Below are 21,869 nucleotides of genomic sequence, written 5' to 3'. Positions count from 1 at the left end.
TTTAGTCAGTTCTGATCATTTTATAGGAGATCGTTTGAGAAACGCGATTGTTTACACTTTGCTGAGGCTCATGGGAGATTGCGAGCTGAGGCTCGTGAGACTTTGCGGATGGCTAATGCTATTGCGATAGCTGCTATACGTACCAGGCTATTTCATGTCAAAATAGGCTGCTCTGTTAATGTTTCGAGTAAATCTACGGATCGATATGGAAGGGAAACATAGGTAAGTAGTACCAATGCGTTAGATCGAACTTTAGTCAGTTCCGATCATTTTATAGGAGATCGTTTGAGAAACGCGATTGTTTACACTTTGCTGAGGCTCATGAGAGATTGCGAGCTGAGGCTCGTGAGACTTTGCGGATGGCTAATGCTATTGCGATAGCTGCTATACGTACCAGGCTATTTCATGTCAAAATAGGCTGCTCTGTTAATGTTTCGAGTAAATCTACGGATCGATATGGAAGGGAAACATAGGTAAGTAGTACCAATGCGTTAGATCGAACTTTAGTCAGTTCTGATCATTTTATAGGAGATCGTTTGAGAAACGCGATTGTTTACAGAGGGCTCGTTGGTTATTGGCTAGTGGATGCATACCGCAACCCTAGTCAACCTCAGTTTGATGCAGTATAGCTTCTATTTTATGCGCCTTATAATCCGGTGCGCCTTATATATGGACAAAGTTTTAAAATGGGCCGTTCATTGAAGGTGCGCCTTATAACCCGGTGCGCCTTTTAGGGCGGAAAATACGGTAATTCCTCGTTTATCGTATTCTAACAATTTTGTGTGCCAACTGTAATTGTGATGTCTGGTGAAGACTCACAAACGTGTAACGATAATTGGACAGTGCAATATTATTGACAGTGATACACAGATATCCCTCGTTTATCGTGGATAATTGGTTCCAAGACCACCCGTGAAAATAAAGTTAAAAGTTAAAGTCCCAATGATTGTCACACACACATCTGGGTGTGGTGAAATTTCCGCGAAGTAGTGTCACCCTCTCAAATGTGAATTTTTTTGTGCATCAATAATTGTATATGAAACCATATAAGTGCATATGTTATTATTAAAACATTAAATAATAGTTTCCAACATCTAAATTATATGTTACTATATAGTATAAATAAAATACAGAAAAGAATGTATAAATACTAAAAATATAAATATTATATGCGTGTGTAACAAATATGTAGATGTAGCTAAAGTAATCATCGCTTTTGTGTCCTTTTATTCTTTTAGTGGCGTGAATTTTACTGCTGACATCATTTTTACATACAGACTACTATGATATAGTGCCAAAGCAAAATCCATTTTGCTTGTTGATTGAAATTAAATCAACACTATCCATTATTATAAAGGTAACATTTCAAAATAACTCACTTAAATTAATTTAGTTTCAAGTAATTCACATTCAACTGTGTACAAATTTGTTGAAAACAGGCAACTTAATATATTTGGATAATGCATTACAAAGCAAATTGTGTACACAAATCACTTAAATACGTATAACTGTGTTTAAATTCTCTGTGAGTCTGAGCCAATTTTACAACCTTTGTAGAGCTAGTGGCCAGCGGCCACATTGATCAGTAATTGGCTTTATGTAGGCAAAGTCCTCACAAGTATTCCCACAAGTAAGCCTTTCACACTACTCTTGTGACACTAAGCCAAATACAGTATGTCACAATTTGTTGAGGCATGACTGTAAACACCACTGCTGCAAACGAAACTCAAATTTTTCATCAACGACACAGATTTATACTCAAACTCAATTGCCATAGTTTTATTGTGAGAGTGGATTTAGTCAATAAAGCTTTCAACTCGAGCCATGGGAGGCCCTCTAACAGGGACAGCAGTTTTATTGTAGTGGAGTGTCACTTTATGGAGTCAAGCAGAAGTGAAGTACAGCTTAAATAGGAAGCATAAAGCGGGTTTCTCGGGAGAGAGGGTAAAGGACAAGCAGGTGAGCTCGACTGGTGAGATCGCTTTAGGGTTGGAAATGTCTGTCAGGATGATGTCAGCCAGCAGATTATTGAAAGGAGCCTTTATTCTTCAAAGCACTTTGGATCATAGGCCACACATACACAAACACGGATGCAGGTTTAAAGACACTCTGTTCTCTCTTCCTGCTTCTCTTCTCACGTTTCTTGGTCGATAGCGAACTGGATTTTCACGCGAGTCATTCAACCCTTTACAAGGTTGACAGAAACAGAAAACAATCCACAATGATTTTGAACTGACAGTTCAAGAATCTTATTTACCAAATATTTTAAGGCCCAGGGAACAAATTGTTGTTTTTAACTTACCGCAGATAGTCTTAACTCTGAAAATGTAGTAACTCTAAATGGCTATAGTGAACCTGCCACGTTAATTCTGGGGGGAAAACTAATGATTTGATGGTGTCCAGTTTTAGACTCAAAACTGCACAAAACTCAACAAATATTACAACACAATTCTCAGTGAGGCTTGTTGTTTAGGGCAGCTATGACTTGGGGAGCTAGGATTTTCCCAAAATGCACTCTCCTGCCCCTTAGTGTCAGTACCTGTGCTCTTAGGGTAGTGGGGTGAGGGATCAAAGTAATGGGTGTATATTGGTCCTATGCTATTGAAGTGCCTGCCTGAAGCGTGTCTATCTATAAGAACACAAAAGCCAGGTTCTGTATTTATAGTTATCATGTTCTACTTTATTCATTCATTTTGGAGAAATAATTAAGGAGGAATATGGCCACGCCCACCCTCGATTAATATCTTGGTGGGAGTCACTTGAGGGGGCGATCACAGTTTATCCATTGGAGCCCTTATTCAGCCTGTTTTATGTGTATCCTTTCTCCAACAAAGGCCTGATAACAATCCTGATGATTTGAATCAGGTGTGATGCAGTCTATAACAGGCTGGATAGGAGCTCGAGGGCTGGACTTGGGCAGCCCTGATGTAGAGTCTTACGCCAGGCACTTCAATGCCAGTCACAGTCAGGATTCAAAATGCTGCACTAATATCTAAATAAATCTATCTAAATAAGTATCTAATATATGTCCAATATAAAATGTCTAATAAAATATGTCTACTGCCTTGATGAGGATGCGTAAAGGGGATTATCCCACTGCGGGGAACTGGACCGTCATTAAATAAATGCTGGGCTTTATCCCACCCATCGGACGCTCAGCGTCCCTGGGGATCTATCAGGCAGTCAGCTCCACTAAGGAAGCCTGGATTCAAATCACCAACTTCACAATGGTGATGCTGATGTGCTACTTGTCAACTGTGCCACTTAATATTTAATAATTGACATTAAAGTGGACTTGGAGACAGGGACCCTATGCATGGTTCCAATTGACATGAACGTTGGTGTACTGATGTCACGGTGTTGACAGAGTCTTGCAGCCCTCTCCTAGAAACACTTGTCATAAACTGCCGGCTGTTTTATTCACCACGTGAGCTCTCCTCGATCGTCATGGCGGCTGTTTACACGCACATGCGATCGAAGCCACGCAGCTGCTGGCTGATCAGGTAAATAAGGAAAATACTACCAAACTCTGTTAAAAACGTCCTGTGGTCATCGTCATATATTCGTTTAGCTGTGCATTTTTTCCTTGCCATTTTGGCCGGGTTGGCCCCCCCTGGCTTAGGGTCTTGTCAGCTTTTCTGGACCTAATGGGCCCCCGTAGTCACAGTCGCCATTCATTAAAAAGCCAGCAAAACCAATCGCTCTGCCCTGTGTTCATCGTCATATATTCGTTTAGCTGTGCATTTTTTCCTTGCCATTTTGAGAGCGAAATTGACACTCCTCAAATGGGTTTGTCCCTCCTCCTTTGCGGGATTTCACCTCACGCGCATGCGCGTTTGACCAAAATACCATATTGAACTCAAGCGAAGCAAATACGCACGAAAAATAAACACAAATGTTGATGTGAACGTAAAAGAGCCGCATGAAACCAGCCAAAGAGCCGCATGCGGCTCGCGAGCCGCGGGTTGGCCACCCCTGAAGTATGCGGACGACACCACTCTCATCGGACTGATCCGGGACAATGACGAGACTGCGTACAGACAGGAGGTGGAGCAGCTGGTCCACTGATGCAGCCAAAACCACCTGGAGCTGAACCCGCTCAAGACCGTGGAAATGACAGTAGACTTCAGGCGTGACCCTTCACCACTTTCACCCCTCACTATCCACAGCAATACTATTCTCTCCACAGACACCTTCTAGTTCCTGGGATCCACAATCTCTCGGGACCTGAAATGGACCAGCCACATAGATTCTGTCCGGAAGAAGGCCCAGCAGAGGCTGTACTTTCTGAGACAGCTCAGGAAGTTCAACCTGCCACAGGAGCTGCTGAAGACCTTCTATACTGCCATTATCCAGTCCATCCTCTGCACCTCCATCACTGTCTGGTTTGGATCGGCCACCAAACAAGACAAGCACAGACTGCAACGGACAATCAGGACTGCAGAAAAGATAATCGTGACCAACCTCCTATCTATCTGGGACTTGTACCTGTCTAGGACCAGGAAACGTGCAAGTAACATCTCTACAGACCCTTCTCACCCAGGTTGCAGTCTGTTTGAACTACTCCCCTCCGGACGGCGTTGCCGAGCGCTGTACGCCAAAACCAGCAGACATAGAGACAGCTTCTTCCCCCAGGCTGTCGCTTTGATGAACTCACACCACTCTTAGGGTCTCAGAGACATTGCTGTGCAATAACGTCCTGCTCTCGATGCTTCATCTTTGAATTGTCTATATTATTTGTACTACGTGTCCTCTCTGCATCCATTGCAGCCTGGATCCTCCCATCTGTGGTCTCTTCTCAAGGTTTCTCATTTCCCCTAGTAGGAGTTTTGAGTTTTTCCTTGCCCTCCTGGGAGTTTAAGATCAGGGGATGTTTGAGAATAATTGTCAATTTTTGCACATGTTGTCCTGAATGTTGTTAGCTACCTAAATGTTGTACAGAGAACGAGATGTACTGGAGTCAAATTCCTTGTTGGCATGCTCAAACTTGGCAAATAAAAATTTATTTGATTTGACATCACACGTGGGTGGGCCGTGGACACACACACAACACACACACGCACGCACACACAAACACACACATATGCACGCACGCACACATTACTGTAGTGCAGTAACACTAGGCCTTGTTGAGCACAAAAGCCTGCTGTTGTGACCTATGTGAGCTGAATGCTAACAGAGAGAGTAAGGAATGCTCACCACAGGGGCAAATTCAATTGACACTAACACACACACAAACACACACATTTAATTGACACACTAAGACACACACTAAGACACCCACGCACACCCACACGCACGCACACACACATGCACGCATACACACGCGCAGACACACACACACACACTGCTCTTTAGGAGAACCACTTAAAAATGCAGTCAGAGTTGTTGACTTGTAACAGCTTTTGGGATAGACCTGGAGTGCCAGAGAGCTCAGATTTTTTCCCCTCTTTAATGCCAACAGGCAAAATCAATGAGGGACACATGGAACGATTATTTATGAAAAGGTACAAGTGTACGCACTGCAATTGTGTGGGCACTCCTTGCCTTCTGCTGGCGTGTGGGCAAGTTTTGTGCTATAATTCCTCAATTTAGAAGTTTTATTTTGACTTTTAATTTTTTTTTTCAATTTGGAAAAAAAATCCGCGATGTAGTGAAACCGCGATAAACGAACCGCGATGTAGCGAGGGATTACTGTACACAGTTTTGTATTAACAGCAGGCAAAATTATAGCCATCTTACAGTCAAATTATTGATTACACTTGAAGAAGTCTGAACTTGATTAAATGAATGTCAAACTCTGTGTCTGTGTTTTCTGTCTTGCATAGTGAGCTGTACTTCAGGAATAGTTGCCACAGGACCCTGAAATATTTCAACTACTTTCAACTACAACTGCAAGACTGCCCACATAGTCTGAGAACATTTAGCTTTGACTTTTGACCCTAATAATCATCTGGGTGGACTGTGGGAACACAGCAGGCTGATGATTTCAAGGCTCACCCAGTCATCTACCATAAAAAGCTGATGGGGTGAGTTATTGGTGGGGTGAAGGAAGCTGGTGGCAGGTTAAGGAAACAGTATAAAATGGCAGGGAAAAAAAGTGTCATGCATTGTTTTGTTGTTAGCCAAGAGGGAACAGTTTTGCGTTACCTTTCCTTACATTCTCTGTATCTATTCTTTTACTTTATTTACTTTATTTACATAGTTTGTTGCATCTTTTATTATTGGTTAGCAGGCGTCATAAAATTTGTGGTATCCAAACCTGGTCTACAATCACTGGTCATTGTACCATGTTTGACGAGAGATTAAAACTCAGTGAAGTAAATTTGACCAATCATATTTTAACGGCTAAAACTATTTTAAGCATACTTTTATTTTCATTGATGTAAATGACCCAGGTTCTTAATTAGATCCATAGCAATGCGCATAACAAATGCAGAAATGCATATGTTCAACAATCTCTGGCAATCCCCGGAGATTTCATCATTTTAAATCATGTCCAGTCAGTCATTGCACAGGATTGTTGACGGCTGTTCACGGCTCTTTGCCATTGTTATAGCGTTATTCGGCGAAATGCCTTGGTGCTGTGTAATGATGCATTGCTCACATGTAGGCCAACAGTTGTTTGAATGGCCAAAAGATAAGAATAGGGCGCATAAATTGACTCTTTTCGTTCTCACAAAGTATAAGTGTTTTTTTGTTTTGTTTTTTGTACTTCTCAAATATCTGCTTTCTCAAGTTTTGCTTATGATAAAGGGTTTAAAAAAAGGTAGGTGTGATTATCATCGCTTTTTAAAGTTAGCAATATATTGGCACATTTGTGGTTCAAAACTATAGCAACAGTTTAGCTCTTAGTCATCGATGGGTTTTCTTGTGGGTGGGCGTCAAATCACTGCTTTTAAATTATTTTTGGGAGCCTAGAGAAACCTTTTCTGCCCTTATTCCCCCCAACCAGGAGCAGCGATGCAAAGATACTTATGCATAGATATAAGCAGGTAGGACGTCCTGCACAAGAAAACACAGAGGCAGATTCAATAAAAGATTGTGTCGCTTCTGCATGGCGCAAACAGGAAAATAGAGCAAAAACACAACATCTAATTCACAAAGCACGCGCAGATGGTGAAATGCGTCACGAACTACAATGCCAGGCAGAATGCGTCTCAGTGAGCCGGTGGTATTTGAGCATGTTTAAATGAGGTAATTGTCTGAGAAATTGCGCACCTCTATGTAAATGAGCCTCATTGACAAACCTCTAATTTACTAACACCAGCTCTAATACCACACAGTTTTGGGTGCGCAAATAACGCCTACTGGAAGAAGGTGTAAAAGTGCTGCTAGTCAGTAGAAGCCCCTTCTCACGTTACCAAAGCAATGTGAGGGAGCACTTCGAGTCTGACATGCAAGACATCCGTCCATTCATCCATCAATCATCCGTGTTACTTATCCACGCGAGGGCAAGGCATGTTGTCTGAAATCACGTGCCCCCCTCCCCTAAACTCTGTCGACCTGATAATTTCATGCCATTAAAGAAGACAGTTTGACCCAGAATAATAATAAAATCGTACAACCACAAACAAAACAATAACAATTGGAATGAGATAGATAGAGAGAGAGAGAGAGAGAGAGAGAGAGAGAGAGAGAGAGAGAGAGAGAGAGAGAGAGAGAGAGAGAGAGAGAGAGAGAGAGAGAGAGAGAGAGAGAGAGAGAGAGAGAGAGAGAGAGAGAGAGAGAGAGAGAGAGAGAGAGAGATAGAGAGATAGATAGATAGATAGATAGATAGATAGATAGATAGATAGATAAACTGAAAGGGGAGATCTAAATGATAGGTTAGGTAACCAGTTTTAAAAAAGTTTTCGAGTTGTGATTTGAAATGAGTGAAAGAGGCTCTTCCTAACTGCAAGCCTGCATTTATACTTTGCCTTGTGTGCAATCTGGGTGAAAGCAGGAGCAAACGGCACTCAGCTTTTTGTGGGCGTGTTTGCGCTGGTATGTCATTAGAGCAAAATCCTTTGTGAATAGGACGTTAAGAGGGAGCAAACTGCGAGTGCAAATGAAGAGCAATTAAAGGTGCTTGCAGCAGCTGCAGTCTTTCTTTTTTAGTGACTCTGTCCCACAATGATAAAAAGCTAAACACACCACAAAAGTATTTGGAGGCAATGAAAACGTTTGAAATATCACTTTCTGAGTCAATTTCTGACTGGCTTTGTTTACTTTGTTAAGCTTTGGCATTGTTTTTCTTCAATTGCCATGATGACTGTTGACTTTCTGTAGCGCTTCATCTGATTAGATGGACACTACTTAATTTCATATTTTTTCATCAACATTGTGCGTTAAGTGTTGCCTACTCACCATCCATTGCAGCCTGGTCATCCTGAAAGGGTGATCCTCCCATCTGCCTTCTCTTCTCAAGGTTTCTCATTTTTCCCCAGTTCGATTTTCCTTGGGCTTATGGGGTTTATGGTCAGGGGACGTCGTTAATATTTGTCAAATGTGGGCATGCGAAGCCCTTTGAGACGTGTCTGTGATTAAGGGCTATATGAATAAACTTGACTTTAGTTTTTTTTATATAAACATTTAAAGACATTAAAGAAAAGGTTAAAATTTTGAATGAAAGAAAAGAAAATCAGCTATCAAATCAAAGCTGTTTAAAGGTTCAAAGGGACTGGGAGAATTAGGAAAAAACGTGTTTAGCCCCACTCCCGATATTTACTGTTCTATTTACGTAACATAAACATAACAAGGCAAGGCAAGGCAAGTTTATTTGTATCGCACTTTTCAGCAATCAGGCGATCCAAAGTGCTTCACACAAGACGGCATCAAAGAAAAAGAAAACATTAAAAGCATCAAGGTGCAGTTAAAAAAAACAGTTGATTAAAATTAAAATCAGTAAAAAAAAATCTGTGCAGTATAAGTAAAGGTAAAATCAGCAATAGGCCGCAGCAAACAAAGAAGTCTTCAGTTCTGTCTTAAATACGTACATTGAGAGTTACAGCAGACCTGCATGTCTCTGGGAGTTTGTTCCAAATATTTGGAGCATAGAAGCTGAACGCTGCTTCTCCCTGTTTGGTTCTGACTCTGAGAACGGAGAGCAGACCCGTGTCAGACGATCTGAGAGGTCTGGATGGTTCGTAAGGGATCAGCAGGTCAGAAATATACTTAGGTCCTAGACCATTCAGAGCCTTATAAACCAATAGAAGTATTTTAAAATTAATTCTTTGGCAGACAGGAAGCCAGTGTAAGGACCTCAGAACTGGAGTGATATGATCAATTTTTTTTTGTTTTAGTGAGAACTCGAGCAGCAGCATTCTGAATCAGCTGCAGCTGTCTGATTGATTTTTTTAGAAAGGCCTGTAAAAACCCCGTTGCAATAATCAAGTTTACTAAAAAGAAAAGCATGGACAAGCTTTTCCAAGTCTTGCTGAGACATAAGGCCTTTAATCCTTGATATGTTCTTCAGGTGGTAGTAGGCTGACTTTGTAATAGTTTTAATGTGACTGTTAAAATTCAAGTCTGAGTCCATAACTACACCAAGATGCTATCTTGGTTTGTGGGCTTTAATTAACATCACTGAGTGAAGCTGAGTGGTGACTTTTAATTGTTCATCTTTGGCTCCAAAAACAATTACTTGAGTTTTCTCTTTGTTTAATAGGAGAGAGTTCTGGCACATCCAGTCATTGAGTTGTTCAATGCATTTAATCAGTGTTCGTATGGGATTATAATCTCCTCGTGATATGGTGATATAAATTTGTGTGTCATCCGCATAATTATGGTAACATATTTTGTTTTCTTCCATAATCTTAGCTAGTGGGAGCATGTAAATATTAAATAGTAGAGGCCCCAGGATTGAAACTTGGGGGACCCCACAGATTATGTTTGTATTGTATGTTCAGATGTGTAGTTACCTATAGACACAAAGTAGTCTCTGTCCTTTAAGTAGGATTCAAACCACTTAAGTGATGTGCCAGAAAGTCCCACCCAGTTCTCCAGACGCTCTCGTAATATATCGTGGTCAACTGTGTCAAATGCAGCACTGAGATCCAGTAATACTAAGACTGAGATTTTGCTACTGTCTGTGTTTAAATGAATATCGTTGAAAACCTTAACGAGAGCCATCTCAGTGCTGTGGTGGGGTCGGAAACCTGATTGAAAGACATCAAAACAGTTGTTTAGTGCCATATAATTAGTCAGCTGCTTAAAAACAGCTTTTTCAATGATTTTACTTAAGAACAGTAGATTTGATATGGGCCTGGAGTTATTCATCACTGAATTGTCTAAATTATTCTTTTTTAGGAGTGGCTTGATGACTGCAGTTTTCAGGGCCTGTGGGAACACACCTGAGACAAGTGATGTGTTTACAATGTGCAGGAGATCTGAGGCCATGCAGTTAGAAACTGTTTTCAAAAAGCTTGTTGGCAGATCCAGGAGGCAAATCCACATTGCAGGCCCTGGTGGATAGAAGTTCAGGGGCTACTGACACAGGAGGGTTTGTTAGCCTGTCGACAGTAGCAAACAGGGCACGTGAATTATTATTGTTTTTGGAGATGATGTCAGAGAAAAATGACTGCCTTGCATTTCTCAATTCTAGATTATAAATATGAAGTTTCTCTTTATAGATGTCATAATGAACATGAAGATTTGTTTTTTGCCACCTGCGTTCAGCTTTTCGGCATTCTCTTTTACCGATTCTAACCAGGGTGTCATTTCTCCATGGAGATTTCTTCTTGCCAGAGATCACCTTCATCTTCACTGGTGCAACGGCGTCAATAAAATATAGCAGGTTATCTATATACAAAATGAGTCCCAAAGAAAAAGCAGACAGAACACAAACACATTCCTATTCCTATTAACACAAGTATCCTGTTCCTCTGTGTCACACTCGCATGCCACAGTACGCGCCAAACCCCATTTGTGCATGGTTGAGCGGAAGAGATCAACACCAGTTCAAAGGCGGTTAAGCCTTACCCCAGCTGGTCTGGGGAAACATATTCCTGGTGGTGTTGGGCTGGCCTCTGCAATGAATCCGCGAAGTCGGGAAGAGCTTTCTTTCCATTCCGTGTTCCATTTGCTGTCTGCCCAAGTTGTTACATTGCTGTCTGACTGGTCAGCTTCATTCAGCAGCTCCAGTGCATCAGGGACAAATGGGTGTCTCGACTTGAATTGCCAGTGTCCTCTAGGTGTTGGCGAGAGAAGACGGTCATGCAGAAGGTGACCGGGCTCCTGTGCCCAGCAGGTCAGAGACAGTGTGGCTCTCTTACGGCGGAGCCCAGATGGTTGGATGCCTGCAAGTATGTACAGTTCGTCCGTTGGTGTGGGGCGAAGGCAACCTGTCACTAAGGACAGAGCATCGTTTATTGGCTTGTCTATTAGACGGGTGTGAGCACTACGACACCAAGCAGGTGTGCAATACTCGGCGGCATAATAGACCACGGCCAGAGTGGCTGTACTGAGTGTCTTACCGTCAGCTCTCTAGCTTGAACCAGCCAATCTTTGCAGGAGCCTGACATGTGTTGTGAGCTTATTACACAGTGACTCTAGGTGACGGCAGTACGTGAGTGCTCTGTCGAGTTGAATGCCAAGGTATGTAGGATCGGCAGAGGAAGGTAGAGAACGTCCATTAATGTGTACGTTAAGCGTACCTTGTTGTGGTACTGAGCTTTAGCTTCCACTTCTGGAGATAATCTGATAGAGTCGACATGTCCTGTGTGAGAGTCCCCTCTAACCCCTGCCAGTTTTTTCGGAATGCATGAGTGCCAAGTCATCAACATATGCAAATGTGTTGGCAGTTGTTGCTGGCAGGTCGTAGGCGTAGATGTTGAAAAGTAGAGGGGCCAGGACTGATCTCCGTGGGACGCCATTTTGGAGTCGTCGAAGTCTGCTTTTTGTGCCATTTCCGGTGGTAAAGGTAAAGCTGCGGTTCCGAACTAGTTCCATGATCATAGAGACCATGTGCCTGTCGGGCAGTAGGCGCAAAAGCTTGCAGGTAAGGCCGCGATGCCAGATGGTGTCGTAGGCTGCTGTAAGAGCCACAAACACAGCACCTGCTTTTTCTTTTGCCGAGAAGCTGTCCTCAATTACTTGAATCAACAGTGACTTGATCTGCGGTGGATCTCCCACGTCGGAATCTAGCTTGCTCACGGGGAACCATCGGATTGATGATACATAGGTTCAACGTGGTTGTAGATAAGTCTCTCCAGGGTCTTAAAGGGGATACACAAAAGAGAGATAGGTCTGTAGCCCTTAGGATCCTAATGGCTTCGGCAGCTTTGGAATAGCAACCACAGACGCTTTCCTCGAGATTTTGGGAAGCTTGAGTGTATGCAGGCAGGAAAATAGGAACTTGTTTGACCAAGACTTCGGAGCAACTCCAGCATGTGTAATCAGCTCCGGGCAGATGGAATCAGGCCCCGGGGCTTTTCCAGGTTTTAGTTGACAGACAGCATTGACAAATTCCTCTGATGTGAAGTCCCCAGGGATTGTTTGACCAGGGGGCATCGGGATTTTCCAGAGTCCAGCCACTTCTTTGTTCATGAGGTAGTCTGCATCACAATCTTTTGTTTTGTATACCCCATTCTTTACCAGTTGCAAGGCAATGGAGTTGGCAGAGATGGGGCAAATACGTTGCGATTACCTGGATTTGCCCGTGAGGTTGTTGATGATGTGCCATGCCAGTCGGCTAGAGTGTGTAAAGTCGATGGAATTAACCACCTCTGACCAGCATTCTTTCCGCTTTTGATCCAATCGGGCATGTAGAGCAAAGTCAGCTGTGTCTGATGCCCTGTGGCCTCCAAAGAAAAGCCTGGTAAAAGTCTTCGCACTCCGCATCTCAGCACGGCCTGTAGTTGTTTCGACACCCGCGTGGAATTGCTTCTTCAGCAGCTGCGTAGGTGAAATCACAAATGTCCTCGTATGCCTCATCAACATGGCTAGTGTCAGGAGGTGGAAGGTTCTGGGCAAACTTGTTTGTGATGAGGTTGTATACGTAGTTGTATACTTGCGGAAGTTCCATCGCTTGTAGGCTCACTTGGTATTGGGACCACGGTTCTTGAGGCCATGATAAGTGAGGGTCGATGTTGGGACCTGGGGAACTTTTCTAAAACACGTCTATCCAGTTGCCAGATGTTAGGACCGTTACTCTCAAGAGCCAAGTCAGGGTTGGTTCCGGTGTTCCAGCGACCTGAGAAGAAGCTAGGAGCATCCTTAGGGTTATGCAGCAACACAAGGTTGCTCTTAGTTGCCCAGTCAACCAAGCATTCTCCATCTGGGCTGGTAACCCCAATCCATGTGCTGGCAGTTGAAGTCGCCAGAGAAGAAACAGGGATGGGGGAACACTGGCATGGCTGCTGATATTAGTCACGACGGCGGTGGCTTGTAAATGCTGACAATTTTGACACCATCGATGTCAACACAAAGCCACTTAGTCAATGCAAGAATGATCGGCAAGGGTCTAATTTAGCTTTTCATGGACAAAAGTGGTAAGGCCGTGCTTCTTGCTTAGAGTCGCTAGCTAGATTGAAGTGTGGGTCTGCACGTGCAATGGGTTTCCTGGAGCAGGATGACGAGAGCTTTGTGTCTTATGGCCAGTTGGCTTATCACACACATCTTGTTTGTGTGGAGGCCCTCAATGTTCAGTTGTAATATTGTGTGTCATACTCATGTTTTGTGGGTTGTTGTTGTCTGCCTGTTTGTCGTATTGTCGCTTCCTGTTTTATTTTGGTAACTCTCCTCTCGTTTCAGTTCGTGGGTCCTTCCTCTGTGCGTCATTCTACTTGTATTCCCTTATCCCAATTGTGTGCACCTGAGTCCTTGGTCCTAATTGTCTGCACCTGTGTCCTCACCCTTCTGTGTGTATTTAGCCAGTGTCTTCCCCTTGTCTTGTGCCAGTGCGTCTTGTCCCGTCTTGAGCACCAGCGATCGCGTGAGTTAAAGATACCCCTTAGAGAACCTAGTTTTGAGATTACCTTTTTGTCAAGCCTAAGCTCTGTGTTTTTCAGTTCTGTTTTTGCCACCGTGTTTTCCCTCTTTTTGAGGCGTTTTTGGTTTTTGCTGTCTCCAGCCTGTTCGAATAAATACCTTTTTGTTGGCACTCTGCATCCGAATCCTCTCCCTGATCCAAGTCTGACATTACGCACTGGCCAGTCATGGACTCGGCAGAGTCAGAGCAGCTGACCGCCGCAGTACGCTCCCAGGCTTCGCAGCTCGCCCAACACCAGAAGCAAGTGGAGGCTCTGGGTGTTGGAGTCCAAGGGCTCGCGAAGAACCAGGAAGTATTCCGAGGGGTGGTGGCCGCCCAGGTGGGAACGCTGAGCAAGCAGATGCAGGAAGTTCTCTCGCTTCTGACTGCGGGATCAGCGGCGACGCCCAGTCCACCAGCTGCCTCCCCTGTGGTCCGTCTTGCTGCCGCTCCCATGGCCGTGGGCGCCAGACTGGCTCCTCCGGAACGCTACTCCGGTAAACCCGGGCTTAGTAGAGCCTTTATCACCGAGTGTGAAATGCAGTTTGAGCGGTCCCCAGGCGAATTCCCCACGGAACGCTCCCGGGTGGCCTATATGGTCTCTTACCTAACGGGAAGGGCCCAGGCGTGGGCGACCGCAGAATGGGCTAGGGATTCCGCCACCTGTCATTCCCTCCCCGCCTTCATCGAGGCCTTGCGTACGGTGTTTGACCCAATCTCCTCAGACCGAGAGAAGGCTCGGGAGCTATGCCAGCTGACCCAGGGTCGAGAGACTGTCGGGGACTACGCGATCCGCTTCCGCACTCTGGCCGCGGAATGCGGGTGGAGCTCGACGGCCCTGTATGACGTCTTTCTCAGGGGCCTTTCCGGACCCATACAGGACCAGCTCATCCCCCTCGACCTCCCCACAGACCTCGACGCTCTCATCGCGCTGGCCATCCGCACGGACAACCGACTGCAGGAATGGAAGAAGCAGCGCACAAGCAGGAACACACCCGCCTTCCCCCCCCCCCCGTGTCAGTGGCCGGGTCTTCACCCCTCGAGGCACACCGCCTCATGCCGAACATGGCTCTGCTGCCTCCTGGGATTGAACCAATGCAGTTGGGCAGAGCTACGTTGACCGAGGAGGAAAGGAAGCGCCGACGCCAGGAAGGTAGATGCTATTACTGCGGAGCGCAAGGACATATCCTCCCCTCCTGTCCGGTGAGGAAAAGCCTGATGGTGAGCACCTTTTCTGTTGCCCAGCAGAAGGTTCGGGGCCTACCCATCGGCACAATTACCTGCTTAGGAAAGGACACTAAACTTGGGGTGCTAATAGACTCCGGGGCCGATGAGAGTTTGGTCGACTGGGCGTTTGCTCGGAGATTAGGGGTAAAGACTGAACTGCTAGACACGACAGTGAAAGCCAAGGCGCTAAATGGACAAGCGCTTTTTGATATTACTCACGTAACCGAACCCGTCTCTCTGTCTTTTGGCAACCATCATGAGAAAGTGAGATTGCATGTCGTAACCTCCCCCATGAACCCCCTTATCCTCGGGTATCCATGGCTAAAACGTGTTAGGCTACGGATTTTAGTTATTGATCTGACTCCAAATTGCGATCAACACTTAACACAAGAGTTATGTCCTAATCCACACACTGGCGCACCTAACAATTTTGCGAGTTCGTTCTGTCAAAGAGAAGACCAGTAAATCAATTAGGCCGAATTTACCAAGTGTTTATTCCTGACAAAGCAAACTAATACAGGCGCCTGGGTCCCCGGGTCCCTCACACTAAAGCTCGTGTGTTCTTGTGACCATCAAGAGACAACACATTCTTCCGGGTTGCCCAGTTATAAAGAAACACAATATGAATATTCAAGCATGCAAAATATTGTGTGGTGATTGGTCGATGGCCGTCTCCTCCTCGTCTGGGTGTTATTGCTGCTGAGTGCAGGTGTCCGGCCTCAGCTGTCTGGCGGTTAGGTACGACCACCAGGACGGGATGTTATTCTCGTTCCTCGCCGGCCTCGAGATGCTCAAATAAGGTGTCCTCCCTTTCTGGAACGCTGAGACATCCTTGAGGTGTTCTTATTCGTCCTCCCTGTCTGGGACATCATGTTCCACAACACTTCGTAGAAAATAAGTTCATGCAGTGACCTTCACATTCCTTAGCGCCCATCATGCAACTACACGAGCACACCACTACTGAAGATTATATTGATATGATTATATATAAGTCTAACGCAGCCTCAATAAAATAAGTTTGCAAACTGCAGAAAGCATATATTGATATGATTATGAGTCTGGCGCAGCCTTAATAAAATATGTTTGCAAACTGCCGAAAGCACATTTCCCTTTATTCCCTCTCATGACCTCATTTATGAGGTCATCACCCGTTACTCTAGCAAGCAGCGACCAGCACACTGGTCCTATGTCGGTCCTTTCTTCCCCCCTCGGCTCATGTTGAGTCACCAGGGTATATTAGCCATTCGGTGACAACGGGCCAACGGTTTTCTCGATCAACCAGACAGTGAGTGATCTAATACATGGAATACAACAACAACCACATAAAATCATTACTGCAGTAAAAATAGCCACAGCAACAAGCACAGACATGATGAGGCCTTTCCAGCTTCCGAACGTTTTCATCCAATCAGACCAAATATCGGCGCGTACACCTGAATGATCTTTCATCTTTTTGTTCAGTGTCCTTAGTCCTTCCAACGCCCGGCCGGGTCAGTCGGCCCCCTGGTGCCGTGTTGTTGGGGATGAAAGTACAACATGCATCACCAAACATTCCACACACACCATGTTCCTTAGCCAAAAGCATGTCCAACGCAATTCTATTTTGGAACGACATCAACGACGTTGCAGCCAATTGTTCATGGACTGCTGCAAATGATTCAGCTGTATAATTACCCAGTCGTTGGACATTGTAATGAACGTAATTAATACGGTCTACATTTTTATTGGGGGTGATCCATAGGAAAATACTTTCGAATCCCGAGGACACTTGATTAACGAGTTTATACTTATCTGGCACACCCCGGGGCACTCCTATGGCGTCAATATATGTTGGATCGTTGTCGCTCAACCATGGGGGCAAAACGTCTCTTTTGGCTCACTTCAGGAGCCCCGCCAGTGGGGACTCCATGTTCCAATTGAGATTCTGTATTTCAATGGGGACAACCACCACAGGCATTATCAAAGACACGAGGGCACAGATACCTGATGCATTCTTCGGCAAGCGATCATATAATTTGTTGTCACCACACCACAACCAGATGTCTGCACGAGAGAGAGGAGAGGGGATATTCAGAGACAAATTTAAGTTGCACCATGTGGGATCTATTGTCCCAATACTTATGCCAGTTCCCATTAACTTTAAACATGTCATATTTTGTTGAGTCACATGGCTATCGAAAATGGGCTTTTTTTTCCAGGCCTACGACTGGGAAAATATCATCATAAATCAAACAGTTGCCACTGGTCCTGGACTGGGTCAACACCTGTAAGACACAAGCTGATTCTATCGCAGCTGGAACGACTTTTAACACTACTCTTGCTTTGAGACAGACCACACAATCTTCACCAGTTGCATTAGCAGCTTGTTCCGCCATCAAAAGCCAATTATTGTTTATAGCGGTGACTCCCGTAGTGACCCTAAACCAATCATCTACGATCCTGACTGCTTTCGCGAAGATTCGAGGGTCTGTCGAGGGACTCAAGGATACTTCTTGTTTGGCATCCTCACCTTGACATACGTAGGAACATCTGCCAATACGGGTATCCATACATATATATGTTTAACTGGAAACCCCAGCACCCTACTGTGCGTCTTCCTAAATGTAAATCGTGTGAAGTATTAACCCACAAGGTGATGCCGGTCTGCGTTTTTTCCCCTTTTATCATTTGCTGATGTTGTTTCGCTTGAACACTAGTCCCCCATGACTTATACCAATCTTTGGTGTCCCATACCAAATTTTTCCAACCCCTGTTTACTAAGTCGTTGGTCAAATACCAATCAATTGTCATATGATGGCGCCGCGGATGGCAGTCACGGTGAGTCGCTCTCTGTTTCTTTGTCTTATTTTGTGTGTTTTCTGTGTCCTCTGCTGTCCATCCCGGATCACTTTTACCAGAGAAGCGCTGTTAAACATCGGACAGTCTTCTTCTGGTATTTTCTCTCCTGTTCTCTCTGATTCAGACTGTTTGTCGGAGATTCTAGCCGGAGCGGCGGTGCTATACAAGCTAGTGCGACGACGGCGGTGCGGAAAACGAGCCGGAGCCCTCGTAAAGCTGAGGCAGAGAGGGTCCCGTTCTGCCCTACCGTCAATTCATCTGGCGAATGTCCGCTCCCTGGCAAACAAGATGGACGAACTGCTGCTCCTCACTTCAAGGAACACGGACTTCAGCAGATCCGCCGCGCTGTGCTTTGTTGAAACGTGGCTCAGCGAAAGAACCCCCCACCACGCCGTGGAGCTAGCGGGGTTTCGGCTAACGCGTGCAGATCGCAGCGCGGAGCTCTCCGGAAAATCAAAGGGAGGTGGTCTCTGTTTCTACATTAATGAACGTTGCTGTACTGATGTCACGGTGTTGAAAGAGTTTTGCAGCCCTCTCCTAGAAACACTTTTCATAAACTGCCGGCCATTCTATTCACCACGGGAGTTCTCCTCGATCGTCATGGCGGCTGTTTACATTCCACCACACGCACGTGCGAGTGAAGCCACGCAGATGCTGGCTGACCAGGTAACAGACATGGAGAAACTTCTACCAAATTCACTAATCATTGTTTTTGTTTTTTTATTTTTAAAGTCCCAATGATCGTCACACACACGTGGTGAAATTTGTCCTCTGCATTTAACCCATCCCCGTGTGATTTTGATCCATCCCCTGGGGGAGAGGGGAGCAGTGAGCAGCAGCGGTGCCGCGGTTGGGTGATCTTAACAGGGCGAACCTCGCACACGAACTCCCCAGATACAGACAGCACGTAACGTGTCCCACCAGAGGGGCACAGACTCTGGACCACTGCTACACCGTGATTAAGGATGCATACCACTCTGCGGCTCGTGCAGCTTTAGGACTCTCGGACCACTGTCTAGTTCATCTGATCCCGGCCTACAGGCAGAAACTAAAAACTTCTAAGCCTGTGGTGAGGACTGTGAGGAAGTGGACAGTGGAGTCAAGGCAGGACCTCCAAGCCTGCTTTGACTGCACCGATTGGGGAGTTTTCGAAGCTGCAACTTCAGACTTGCATGAACTCACTGACACTGTCACATCATACATCAGTTTTTGTGAGGATCTGTGTGTGCAGACTAAGACCTTCTGCACGTACAACAACGACAAACCTTGGTTTACACCGAACCTCAGGATGCGGCGCAAAGTCAAGGAGGAGGCCTACAGGAGCGCCGACCGCGACCTGTTCAAGCAGACCAGAAACACACTGAACCGAGAGGCCAGGAAAGCCAGGAGGTGTTACGGGGAGAACCTGAAGAGACACCTCTCTGCCAATCCTGATCCCTCAACAGTGTGGAAAGATCTGCAGAGCATCACGGAATTCAAGAAACCAACCCCCCGTCCTGTAGAGAGCCCAAGGCTTGCAAACCAGCTAAACAGGTTCTACTGCAGGTTTGATCGGTCCTCCCACACAACGGGACTTCCTGCAGCACAATCTACATACTCACCTCTCCCCACAACTGCTCTGTCCACACCTCTATCAACGTTGTCACCCACTCTCTCTCTTGCAGAGGCCGCGCCCGCACTCCAGATCCGCGAGGAGGAAGTGCGCCAGATGTTCCGGAGACAAAAGACCAGGAAGGCACCGGGCCCAGACGGCGTGTCATCTTCCTGCTTGAAAGTCTGCGCTGAGCAGCTGGCGCCCACCTTTGCACGGATCTTCAACCGTTCCCTGGAGCTGTGTGAGGTGCCCTCGTGCTTCAAGAGCTCCACCATCGTTCCAGTGGCCAAGAAGCCCGCCATCACAGGTTTGAATGACTATAGACCTGTCGCACTGACATCTGTGGTCATGAAAGATTTCGAGAGGTTAGTGCTGAACCACCTGAAGGATGTCACGGGCCCCCTGCTTGACCCCCTCCAGTTTGCCTACCGGGCAAACAGGTCGGTGGATGATGCGGTCAACATGGGACTGCACTACATCCTGCACCACCTGGACACCCCAGGAACGTACGCCAGGATCCTGTTCGTGGACTTCAGCTCGGCGTTCAACACCATCGCTCCTGACATCCTCCAACAGAAGCTCATCCAGCTCTCGGTGCGTGCCTCCACCTGTCAGTGGATCACTAGCTTCCTGACCAACAGGAGACAGCGTGTGAGGCTGGGGGGCATCACATCTGACACCCGGACCACCAATACTGGAGCCCCTCAGGGGTGCGTCCTCTCCCCACTGCTCTTCTCTCTCTACACCAACGATTTCTCCTCAGGTGACTCTCCTGTGAAGCTCCTGAAGTATGCTGACGACACCACTCTCATCGGACTGATCCAGGACGGTGATGAGACTGCGTACAGACAGGAGGTGGAGCGGCTGGTCCACTGGTATAGCCAAAACCACCTGGAGCTGAACCCGCTCAAGACCGTGGAGATGACAGTGGACTTCAGGCGAGACCCTTCACCACCTTTACCCCTCACTATCCGCAGTAATACTATTCTCTCCACGGACACCTTCAAGTTCCTGGGAACCACAATCTCTCGGGACCTGAAAGCTTCTTCCCCCAGGCTGTTGCTCTGATGAACTCACACCACTCTTAGAGTCTCAGAGTCATTACTGTACAATAACACCCTGCTCTCCACACCTTTTTTGAATTTGTCTACACTGTTTGTACTTTGTGTCCTCTCGGCATCCATTGCAGCCTGGTCATTCTGGATAAGGGACCTTCCCATCTGTGGTCTCTTCTCAAGGTTTCTCAGTTCTCCTAGCTGGAGTTTTGAGTTCTTCCTTGCCCTCTTGGGAGTTTAAGATCAGGGGATGTTTGAGAATATTTGCCATTTTTCACATGTCCTGAGTGTTGTTCGTCACCTAAATGTTGAACAGAGGCTGTGATTTACCGAAGTCAAATTCCTTGTTTGGCACGCTCAAACATGGCGAATAAAAAACTCTTGAATCTTGAATCATAATCCCGATGATCATGTCCTCTAATCTGCCCGTTTACCAAACTATCAAACGGTATGGTAATTTGTACTGTCACGTTTTTAGGGATACAAACCTGGATCCCCCATTTAAATGATTGAACCGGTTCACAGAGTCCCCGGTGTGTCTGAGTGACCCCGGTCACTTGTCTTTTGGACCGGATGTTTGAATGGTACTCAGACACGATGTTGTTTGTTGTGTGGCACCATGTTCCATTACAGTACCACAACGGTTCCATGATTGGGGCCGGGTTTTTCAATTTATCGTTCAACCTTCCTTGACTTACTTTCACCGCCTTCTGTGTCATCTGGGTGAATAATTGTATACCGTGACTCTCCAATACCCTCTCAACCGAGGACAAACCAAAATCATCCCCCAAGCATTGAGAATAAAACACCCACATTTCTCCATATGTTAACTTCTTTTGTCCATGACATGGAGCAACTACAAACTGTCCATCTTCTTTACATTGGTAAATAAATGTCCCTTCTCTATGGGGATAAGTCCAATGCTTTCTTTACCTGTTGAATTTGCTTCCTCCACACCCTTCTCTGGTACTTTTCCAATTTGTCATTTAATGTTTGGTTTGCCTCTGTCCAATTAAACAACGTGACATAGATTTGCCAATTTTCGTTGTCACATCTCTGTCTCAAACCCTCCTGTTCCTCTCGTGAGAGCTCTTCTGTTGTGTTCACCTCAGCTTCATAAACTACTTTTCCTCTGCATCGGTGTTGTCTGTAGGTGGGAGAATTTTGAATCTGGGACGTTTTCTGCTGGATGGTCTCATCAATT

At 45.7% G+C, this 21,869-nt stretch overlaps 1 pseudogene; it reads right to left on the bottom strand.

Annotated features, from left to right (window-relative positions):
• LOC119115096 overlaps window positions 1-13,006 on the bottom strand; it is a 32,481-nt pseudogene extending 19,475 nt beyond the window's left edge.
• Window positions 13,007-21,869: the final 8,863 nt, after the last annotated feature.

Source organism: Syngnathus acus, chromosome 21, assembly GCF_901709675.1.
Source record: "Syngnathus acus chromosome 21, fSynAcu1.2, whole genome shotgun sequence".
Lineage (NCBI taxonomy): Eukaryota > Metazoa > Chordata > Actinopteri > Syngnathiformes > Syngnathidae > Syngnathus > Syngnathus acus.
Note: the sequence above shows the minus strand (reverse complement) of the source record. Positions and strands in the feature narration are given on the sequence as shown.